Here is a 10,248-nt window from a genome sequence, read left to right as displayed (position 1 = left end):
ATGACCTGAGCCGAAGGCAGTCGCTTAACCAACTGAGCCACCCAGGCGCCCCCAGTATACTCTGTTTTAAAGCACAACTTCACCCAACGTTTTAGCTAACAGACGTAGTTGTCATGTATTTATCTCTGGTTGCAGCAGGTCCATTTGATCCATGGACCGCCTGCGGGAAGTGAGAAGGTTCAGAGGCAACACAGAGTGCACTCTGAGCACTCCTGTTCTAATCCTCATGGCCCTGACATGAGCAAAAATATCAACAATTTCCTGTCCTTCCAGAATCATGTGCTGTCAGGAGCAGTGGGACAGTCAGTCAGATGTGTCCCAAAGCATTGTGGTGGGAGGCCCTCCAAGCTGACTCCTGCTTACTCCAGTTTCCTCCAAAGACCAGGTTTTCTCTCCCTTTGCATCTCTCATCCACTTAGCAGAATGCCTGACCCAGTGTGAGAGCTGGTGGCTAAGTAGGTTCAGAGAGTATGACAACCAAAGTACCCCAGAGGGGGCTCATAATTGAAATAAGAATTCTGTTGTTTTCATAGGCTCTGCTTGCTATTCATATTGGCTTCCATCTGGACCCAAATCCCTCTGCTCATTGCCCTACTGTCTCCAACTTGGAATTCTCTCTCCTTTATTTCTAGGCGGCCATGTTCTTTTTTTTTTTTTTTTTTTTAAGATTTTATTTATTTATTTGAGAGAGAGAATGAGAGAGAGAGCATGGGGGGGCAGGGCCAGAGGGAGAAGCAGACTCCCTGCTGAGCAGGGAGCCCGATGCAAGACTCAATCCTGGCACTCCAGGATCATGACCTGGGCTGAAGGCAGTTGTGAAACCAACTGAGCCACCCAGGCGCCCTGGGCCATGTTCTAAGGATGCAAGAGGCTTATTACCTATGACCTAGATTTCCACATTGTGCGCACAGGCTCTTCCCTGGGGAAGAAATGAGAACACAAAGAGATGCAGGTTTTAAGGGACACTCTGAGAAGTAAAGTGGCTGCCAGCATGGGGTCTGGGGACAGACAGACACACCCAACTGTTAGCTCAGACATTATACTGAACACATCACTCAAAACCACTCACCTGTGGTTTCCACAGCTATAGAGTGGGGAACCTCCTGGTGAGGGTTAGAAGATACCGTTCATGGGCGCCTGGGTGGCTCAGTTGGTTAAGCGACTGCCTTCGGCTCAGGTCATGATCCTGGAGTCCCGGGATTGAGTCCCACATCGGGCTCCCTGCTCAGCGGGGGGTCTGCTTCTCCCTCTGACCCTCTTCCCTCTCATGCTCTCTGTCTTTCATTCTCTCTCTCAAATAAATAAATAAAATCTTAAAAAAAAAAAGAAGATATCATTCATGTAAAGCATTCAGTAAGGGCTCAATACATGGAAGTTATCACAGTTATCTCCCCTTATCTGTGGAGAGTCTACTCCCAGACCCCCAGTGGGTGCCTGAAACCATGGATAGTTCCAAAACTCTATATATACTATGTTTTTTTGCTACACATATATACCAGTAATAAAGTGTAATTTACATATTAGACAACAATAACGATAAAATACAACACAACAATATACTGAAATAAAACCTATATGAATGTGGTCTTTCTTTCTCTTTCTCTCTCTCAAAAGATCTCATTGTACTCACCTTCTTGTGATGATGTGAGATGACAAAATGCCTACGTGATGAGACGCGGTGGACGAAGTGACGTGAAGGATGCCCATCCAGCATCACAAGGGGGATTATCCACTTCCCGACTCTGTTGACAGAGGGTAACAGAAAGCTGAGAAAGCACAACTGCAGATAAGGGGGGACTACTGTATTTTTACTGAAAGATGAAGATACCCCTAGTTCAAGGTATGAACTAAGGAAAGGACTTATAACAGTAAGCTATCTGTAACTTTTTCTTAAAAAGCCCAAAAGAGTGATATGCTATTACAAACACTGCCAGTAGCCTACATAATACCCCTCTCTGCTTCTTCCCTTGAACTAGAAACACCCTTTCATTTGGAGGCAGCAATGGTCCAGTTACAAATACTCCCCTCCTGCTGTCTGTCACTTCCTAAAAAGCTATTGTTTTCCTGGCAAAGAGCCGTTTGGTGCCTTTTGCCATTTCTTCCTGTCTGATAATCCAACCTTGATGCCTGGAGGTAGACGATCCATCTTGCAGCTCTGCAGTTGAAAGGGCCACACTGCGCTGCTGCATATGGCCACACCAGCTACGCACAGATTATGGTGTTGAATCGGTCAGGGTCCTGGCAGGATACGGACGGCTCACTCCAAAAGGCTAATGGTGGCGACTCTGCAAAAAGGCACTCTTTGAAAAGGTCTGTATTAAGGAAACATGGTTACGAGTGTTGCAATAAGGTGGTGTTAGCAACTGCAGGGAGGTATGACCACCTGTAACCCTGAAGGGTAAGGCACGGGAGGAGTTACTAGGAGTGGGAAAGTAGCTGAATGGACAGGGCTACCCAAGAGGAGCAGCCGGTGTTGACCCACACTAAGGGGACAGGGGGCTAATGACCCCAAGTTTACCATCTGACTCATTCATCTGTCTGATTCAGCAGCCCTGTACATGTTAGGGAGGACAGAGCAAGAACATGGGAGGAGCCAAAGTCCCTGCTGGCCCTGGGCGTCACCAGAGCAGCCCCGCACTAAGTGATCTGAAACATCTAACCACATGAAGAAAACAAACCATTGCATGGGTATGTCACTTTGGTCAGGTTTCAGTTACATGCCTGAATGTAGTCCTATGGGATTTATAGGCATCTTGTATTTGTGGTATCATTAGCTGACATGGTGTGTATCTGAGTCATTATTATTCTGTGTTTATTTTTTATTAGTTGAGAGTCAAATGTTCATCATTCCTTCTTACCCAATGGGCCTGCCTTGGCTGAGTGTACTGCTTTGTAGATAAGGTCCTAGATAAAATCTATTAAGGCTGATAAACAGACTGAAAGGAAGGAAGAAGCTTTGTATAGGAGCAGTGAATCACTACATTGGGTCAGGCTGACAGCCTCGATTATCGATTATCGCCCCATCTCCCTGGGCTGGGCTCCAAGGTCACCCACGTGGGGCAGGAAGTGTAACTCAAGGAGTCTCCGTTCCCTCTCCTTTTCCAGATGGGGCTCAACGATGGGTCACCTTCTCGTCCCGAGCGGAGGCGCTCTGGGCTCTTCTCTGCTACTCCCTAGGCTGCATCAATTGCGCTTGCACCTGACTCTCGACCTGGAGACCATCGTTCTCACTCAGATGAGTATTTTTTTCCTTGACTCATGTACCAGTTCCCTGTTCTGGTAACTGGTGTACGCTCTACGTGGCCTAGAGTCCTGGCTTGCTCTTGCCAGCTGCCCCCACCATGCCCTGGCCACAGCCCTAGCCAAGACCCATGGCTGGAGCCCTGTGATCTGTGACAGACCTCTCAGACACCATCTGCTTCTTTCATCCCAGGAGCCCTGCCTGCCCCGCCTCTCTGCTGCTGAGTCCTGCCCACAGGCCAGCACTCCCCAAAACTCCTTCCCAGACCTCTGCCAATAAGCCCTTGGCTCAATCCTCAGTTAAGATTAAGGTATCCCTTGGACACGGTAATTTACACGCTTGGCTGAAAACACAGCACTGTCTGCCACCTCCCAGCACCAGCCCCTCTCTCTCCAGCTGACTCCTCAGTGGCCTGTGGCTCAGAAGGAAGAGTAGAAACAGTAGTAATATAATGAAAATGACAAAGATGATACAAGTAAAATAGTCTACTGCTTACTAAGTGCTAACTACCTGCCAGGCATCACACAGAGCAGCATAGCCCTTGCTTTGCATGGCAACAGCACAAATCTGTTTTCATGGCTTAGTTCGATGACATCAGGTGCTCATCAGGCGCTCAACAGCCCAATTCACAGTTCATATCTGTTACCACAGTATAATAACTGTGAGTACTTGCCTAAGGACAAACTCTGCTGCTAACTTTTTAATCCATGAAATTACTCTGCAAATAATGGATCCAAATTGTGATCTGTGACCAATCATGTCACTTGCCTGACAGTCAGCCAGTGATTGGTCACTGGACATTTGTTATTCATTTTATGTACGGACAAAGCATCTATAGGTTGTGATGCCTCCTTAATTCCCGGTGATATTTACAAAACTCCTGTGATATTTACAGAAATGGATAATAGAGAGAATTGGCCAAGAAAGACAATAGGGTAGCAAAGAAACAAAAAGCGGTAATTTTCAGAGTGAAGTTCAAATCGAAGGTAAATGGAGGTATAGAAGAAAGGGCTGGCTGTGGGATGACACTGTCACTAGGGAACTCTAGACATGCAGCCCGAAGAATTTAGTAAAGGTGACTTGATGGACATAAATGCAGAAAGTGGTTGTGCAGAAAAGGATGAAGATGTTTCCAGGGAAGAGACGTGAATAAAAAAAATTCATCTTAAAGGAATTCTCAAAGATATTTCATGACATTGAAATTGCAAAGAGTAAAATATGGAAAGCTGATCCAAACCTGGAAAGCAATATGACAATTTGTCAAGGCATAGAAAAGATGCTCACTCTGTACAGTAAGTTATATGGCAGAAAGGCGAGCACTGCTCAAACTACTCTTGAAAAGTTTTTTTTTTTTTTTTAAGATTTTATCTATATATTTGAGATAGAGAAAGAGAGAGAGAGCAGGAGTGGGGGAGCAGAAGGAAAGGGAGAAGCAGGCTCCCCACTGAGCAGGGAGCCTGATGTGGGGCTCAATTCCAGGACCCTGAGATCATGACCTGAGCTGAAGGCAGACACTTAACTGACTGAGCCACCCAGGTACCCCACTTTTGATAAGTTTTAAACAAAAACCAAAAAAATCCAAAAAAACCCCCAAACATTTAATTCTCGATGTTTCTAATGATTCAAATTACAGTATAGCAAATAAATACTAGGTCTACTAATTTTTTCATTTCCCTAGGCATTTATTTTTTTTAAGATTTTATTTATTTATTTGACAGAGAGAGAGCACAAGCAGGGGGCAGAGGCAGAGGGAGAGGGAGACTTAGGCTCCCTGTCTAGCAAGGAGCCTAATGTGGGGCTCGATCCCAGGACCCTGAGATCATGACCTGAGCTGAAGGCAGATGCTTAACTGACTGAGCCACCCAGGCACACCTTCCCTAGGCATTTAAAGCCAATAGTAAGAGTTTTAAATATTTTGACAAAAATATTTAAAGTTCACAGCACAACTGTAATTTTTCCCCATTGAAATTTAAGATCACTTTGCAACTCATGTGGTCATTTTTAGAGAACTATACTACTGGGGCACCTGGGTGGCTCAGTCAGTTGGGTGTCTAACTTTTGGTTTTGGTTCAGGTCGTGATCTCATGGGTGGTGGGATTAAGCCCCACAACAGGCTCCAAGCTCCAAGCTCAAAGGGGTAGTCTGCTTGAAGTTTCTCTCCCTCTGCCCTTCCCCTCCCCTCCCAAATAAATAAGTCTAAAAAAAAAAGAACTACACTACTATGCAAAGCAAGGACTGCCTGTACTTTACATATATTATCTCATTTTGGTCTTTAAAACAACTCTAAGAAATAGATGCTATTATTATCCCCATCTTATAGACAAAGAATCTGAGGCTCAAGAGGATAAATAATTTCACCAAGACTACACAGCTAGTAAATGGCTACACCTACTGAATTCTAAATCCCATGACCTTAATTCTTGCTATGTTGAAAAACCAGATACCTGATGGGTGTTTGATATGGGGGAGCAAGAGTGAAGGGGGAAAAGTAATGAGAGATGAAGGTACCTTCTCTAATGGAACCCTGAATGGCTAGAGCAGCACCATCCATTAGAGCTTTCTGTTTTCTATATACACTTATAGAATAGAAATATTTATGCAATCTATAATCTATGGTATAGAAACATAATATATTCAACCCTAGTGCACACGTAAATCCATGTGTACTTCTGAATCCACCCTTCCTTGATCCTTCAGGATCTTGCTCCATCAAGTGTCAATTCTCCCTAAGGTAGGCTTAGTAGGTTAGCTCAAGCAACTCTCATTTCCAACTTTATTCTTCCTTGCCTGCTTCTCATTATTGAGGCTGAAAACAGACAAACAAACAAACAAACAAAAACAACTACTTTCCCAGACTCCTGTAGCCACCCTCCTGCAAGATGAACCCCAATGTCTGTTTTCTTCTTTCTCTGTAGCAGAGCCTTGAACATTAGCTGGAAACATGGCCATTCTAAATGAAAACTACATGTCCCAGATTTTCTTCAACTGACTGTGGCCTTGTGACTAAATATTGGCTTATGGGATGTAAGCAGAAATAATATGTATAATTCCAAAATGTGTTCTGGAGAAGGGAACATTCCTTTCCCTTACTCTCTCCTGTTTGCTGGAATATAGATGCAATAGCTAGAACTGGGGCAGCCATCTTGGACCATGAGTTGGAAGGAGGAATTGCAATCCAGAAAGTCTACAAATTCCTGAGGACTTTGGTGAAACACAGCTGCCATGCCTGCCGGCTTTGGACTGCTATGACCAAAATTCATTTATATGGGAGAAATAAACACTTTTAAAGCCATTGTTTTTTTTGGTATTTCCATGAGTATAGTGAATGTAATCTTTTTTTTTTTTTTTTAAGATTTTATTTATTTGACAGAAAGAGACACAGTGAGAGAGGGAATACAAGCAGGGGGAGTGGGAGAGGGAGAAGCAGGCTTCCCACCGAGCAGGGAGCTCGATGCGGGGCTCGATCCCAGGACCCTGGGATCATGACCTGAGCCAAAGGCAGATGTTTAATGACTGAGCCACCCAGGCGCACCTAGTGAATGTAATCTTAATATACCAAATGCCCTAGTTCTGGCCAATGAAACCCAAGGGCAAGTGTGCTGGATGACTTCTAGGCAAGATGCTTTTTCTCCTTGTAAAAGGAGAGTTCTATTTCCCCATCCTGGCTGTCTTCCTGCTTTTTATCTTTGGGCATGGTTATGAGAGAACACAATGCCCAGAGCTGCAACAACCTTCTTATGACCACAAAGGAAAGGCCAAGAGAAATTCAGAGCCACTAACCAGAACTGTGACACCACTGAACTAACCCCAGATTTCTTGTGCAAGATAATGAACAGCCTTATCATTTAGCCACTGTGTTGGATATTCTGCCACTTATAACAGAAGCATTTCCAAATGACATATTCTCTTGCTATGAATGTTTGTGCCCCTCCCCAAATTCACATGTTGAAATCCTCACCCCCAAGGTGATGACACTAGGAGGTGGGACCTTTGGTATTTCGGTGTGTAGGTCATGAGGGTGAAGCCCCTCATGAATTGGATTAGTGCTCTTATAAAACAGACTTCAGAGAGTCACCCCTTCCACCATGTAAGGATACAGCGAGAAGTCAGCAGCCTGCAACCAGCAAGAGGGCCTTCGCCAGAACCTGACCATGCTGCACTCTGATCTTGGACTTCCAGCCTTCAGAACTGTGAGAAATAAATTTCTGTTATTTATAAGCCACCCTGTCTGTAGTATTTTTTTTAAAAAAGATTTTTTTTTTTTTAAGTAATTTCTATATCTCACATGGGGCTTGAACCCTGAGACAAAGAGTCACATGCCCTACCAACTGAGCCAGCCCCAGTCCATAGTATTTTAACAGCGGCCCAAACTGACTAAGACATCTCTATTGCTCCTTCAGTCTCTCCTTTTCAACTGCATCCTTCTTCTGGGCCCACAGTCATGCTCGTGTCAGCCATGCAAAATAATGCAGTTTGCCCTGTATCCATCTCTCCCTCCAGCCACTGTGTTTTCTTTCCTTTCATGGGTAAATCTCTGTAAAAAGTAGACTATACACATTATCTGCACTTCCTTATTTGTTATTCATTCTTTGATCTTCCCTGGCTTCCCTCCTCCCACTCGAGTATTTTAATCTAGGCCATTAATAACCTCCTAATTTGCAAATCCAACAGACACTTATTTGTCTTTTTCTTATCTGACCTCTCTATGGCTTTTGGCTTTGATAACCACTTCCGCCTTTGTGAAACTCCCTTCACCTGTGGCTTCTTACCCTCGCCCCGTTTCCCTTTTGACCTCTCTGGCTCCTCATTCTGTTTCCTTCATGAGTGCCTCCTTCTGTTTTTACCTCGTAAATGCTGGCTTCTTCAGGGTGCTCTTCTGCCTCACTCTTCCCTTTCTACTCTCCTCCTAGGTGCTAACTTCCGTTCCTAGAGTTTCAGAGATTGAAGGTAGCTTTCTTGAGAATCAGGGACCTACTCTAAGCTCCTCATTAAGCAGAGTTGAGCCAAAGCTGCTGTGGTAAAATACCATTTCCATTGGATTAAGCACTTTGTCATGGATTGAATTGTGTTCCCCAAAAAGATATGTTGAAATCCTAATGCCCAATATATGTGAATGTGACCTTATGTGAACATAGGGTCTTTGCAGGTGTAATCAAGATGAGGTCATTAGGATGTAACTGTGAACTTATAAGCAGAGAAGAGACAGATACACAGGGACAATACTGTGTGATGATGAAGGCAGAGTTTGGAGATGTAGCTATAAGCCAAGGAATGCCTAGGATCAATGGCCACCACTAGAAGCCGGGAAGAGGCAAGGAAGCATTCTCCCCTAGTTTTCAGAGGGATTGTGGCCCTGCTGACACTTTGATTTTGGGTTTCTAGCCTCCAGAACTGTGAGGCAACAAATTTCTGTTGTTTCAAGCCACATGCTTTGTGGTATTTTGTTACAGCAGTTCTAAGAAATGAATACACACTTCCTCCATTGTCCTGCACCTCCTTATCTAAGCAATCAGTTATGACTTGTAATCACCTTTCTTGTAATGTTTTGCCTTCATCTTTCCTCCAGTTCAGGGATTTTCAGCCTTTCACATATCACAGACCAGTTTCGATTTTTTTTTTAATTTGAATATCAACATTGGGTTTATAACTTTCAATTTTGCCCTTCATCTTTTGCTATAACGGCATTAAATACACACACACACACACCTACCATCTACTTACAGCATCACTCATAAAAGTTAGGACATCTTAACCCTAACCTCTCAGAAAAAAGTACAGTTCTTATTAAATTAAATATTTTAAGTTCTATGAAAAGCTCATTGCTTTGTCCCAATACTTTCCCAGTATTGTTTCAGATACATACTTTGTAACAGAAACATTTATGTATGTGACAAAGAAAATATTAATACATAAATATTCAGACTCCTTTCTTTGTTTCCAGCCATCTTCCCCCTCCTTTCCCAAATTCTTTTTGACCATATTGTAAAATTGGGGTAATCGGTAAAAGGAAAAACGTGAGAAGCAGGAGCTGAAAGAACAGGGAGAATTCCTTTTAAAAAGATAATCACTTCGGGGCCCCTGGGTGGCTCAGATAGTTAAGCGTCTGCCTTCGGCTCAGGTCATGATCCCGGGGTCCTGGGATCGAGTTCCGCTTTGGGCTCCCTGCTCAGTGCAGAGCCTGCTTCTCCTTCTCCCTCTGCCATTCCCTCTGCTTGTGCTCTTCTCTCTCTCTGTCAAATAAATAAATAAAATCTTTAAAAAAAAAAAAAGATAATCACTTCTCAAAGGAAAGTTTAGATGGATGAGGAGGTGGAGAGGCAGGCTCAGGACTGAGGGAATTGGAGAGGGGATGATACAGGTGTAGGAGAGAAATTGCTAATGGTAAGAAATGAAGAAAAAGGAATTTTAGGAAATTTGCTGTATGTTGTGTGTATTCCCCCTTTGGTACCTTGTTGAGAGTGTGAGGTAGGGATTTAAATTGCTTTCAAAAAATTTTTTTCTTCTGGAATTGTATCTCTTCGAGTGTGATTCTTTATAGGACCAGATGATAAGGCAGCTCAGGCTTAATAGGGTTACATATGACTGTGAGCAAATTCGGTTACTGTATAGCTGTTAGAAAAAGGGGCTATGGAATCAGAAGCCCTGCGTTTGAATCCTGGTCCCAATCTGCTTCTGCTGAGTCGGTGGGAGAATTACTTTACTTCTTTGTGCCTCATTTCCCCATCCACGAAAGGGAGATAACAGTACCCACTTCACTGGATTGTTGGGAGAATCATGAGTTAATACACATAAGGCAATTAGGACAGCGTTTGGCAATGGAAGACCTTCAAACGTCAGCTAGTAATAAAACGGAAACCTACAGATAGTTTCCCACCTGCTGAAACAAAAAAACCTTTCGCGGCTAACTGTTGCTAAACTTCTCCGCATGACACCCAACAAAACCTCAAGTGCCTGAGCAGGCTTAGCTCCCACCTTCCCTCCGGCGTCCTCAGGTTCGCCCGGGGCGC

The 10,248-nt window shown here is 43.9% G+C and overlaps 2 long non-coding RNA genes across 2 annotated transcripts; one reads left to right on the top strand and one right to left on the bottom strand.

Moving 5' to 3' along the window:
• Nucleotides 1–1,291: 1,291 nt before the first annotated feature.
• LOC117998800 lies at nt 1,292–9,321 on the bottom strand. The gene is made up of 4 exons (XR_004676084.1): nt 9,310–9,321; nt 7,339–7,429; nt 2,120–2,300; nt 1,292–1,742 (listed from the first exon to the last, which is right to left on the bottom strand). It is a non-coding gene; the product is annotated as an uncharacterized LOC117998800 (long non-coding RNA).
• Nucleotides 2,244–3,618, top strand: LOC117998801. The gene is made up of 3 exons (XR_004676085.1): nt 2,244–2,310; nt 2,551–2,688; nt 3,106–3,618. It is a non-coding gene; the product is annotated as an uncharacterized LOC117998801 (long non-coding RNA).
• Nucleotides 9,322–10,248: the final 927 nt, after the last annotated feature.

The sequence above is a fragment of the Mirounga leonina genome, unplaced genomic scaffold (assembly GCF_011800145.1).
Source record: "Mirounga leonina isolate KUSES-001 unplaced genomic scaffold, KU_Mleo_1.0 Mir_418, whole genome shotgun sequence".
In the NCBI taxonomy this organism is placed as follows: domain Eukaryota; kingdom Metazoa; phylum Chordata; class Mammalia; order Carnivora; family Phocidae; genus Mirounga; species Mirounga leonina.
Note: the sequence above shows the minus strand (reverse complement) of the source record. Positions and strands in the feature narration are given on the sequence as shown.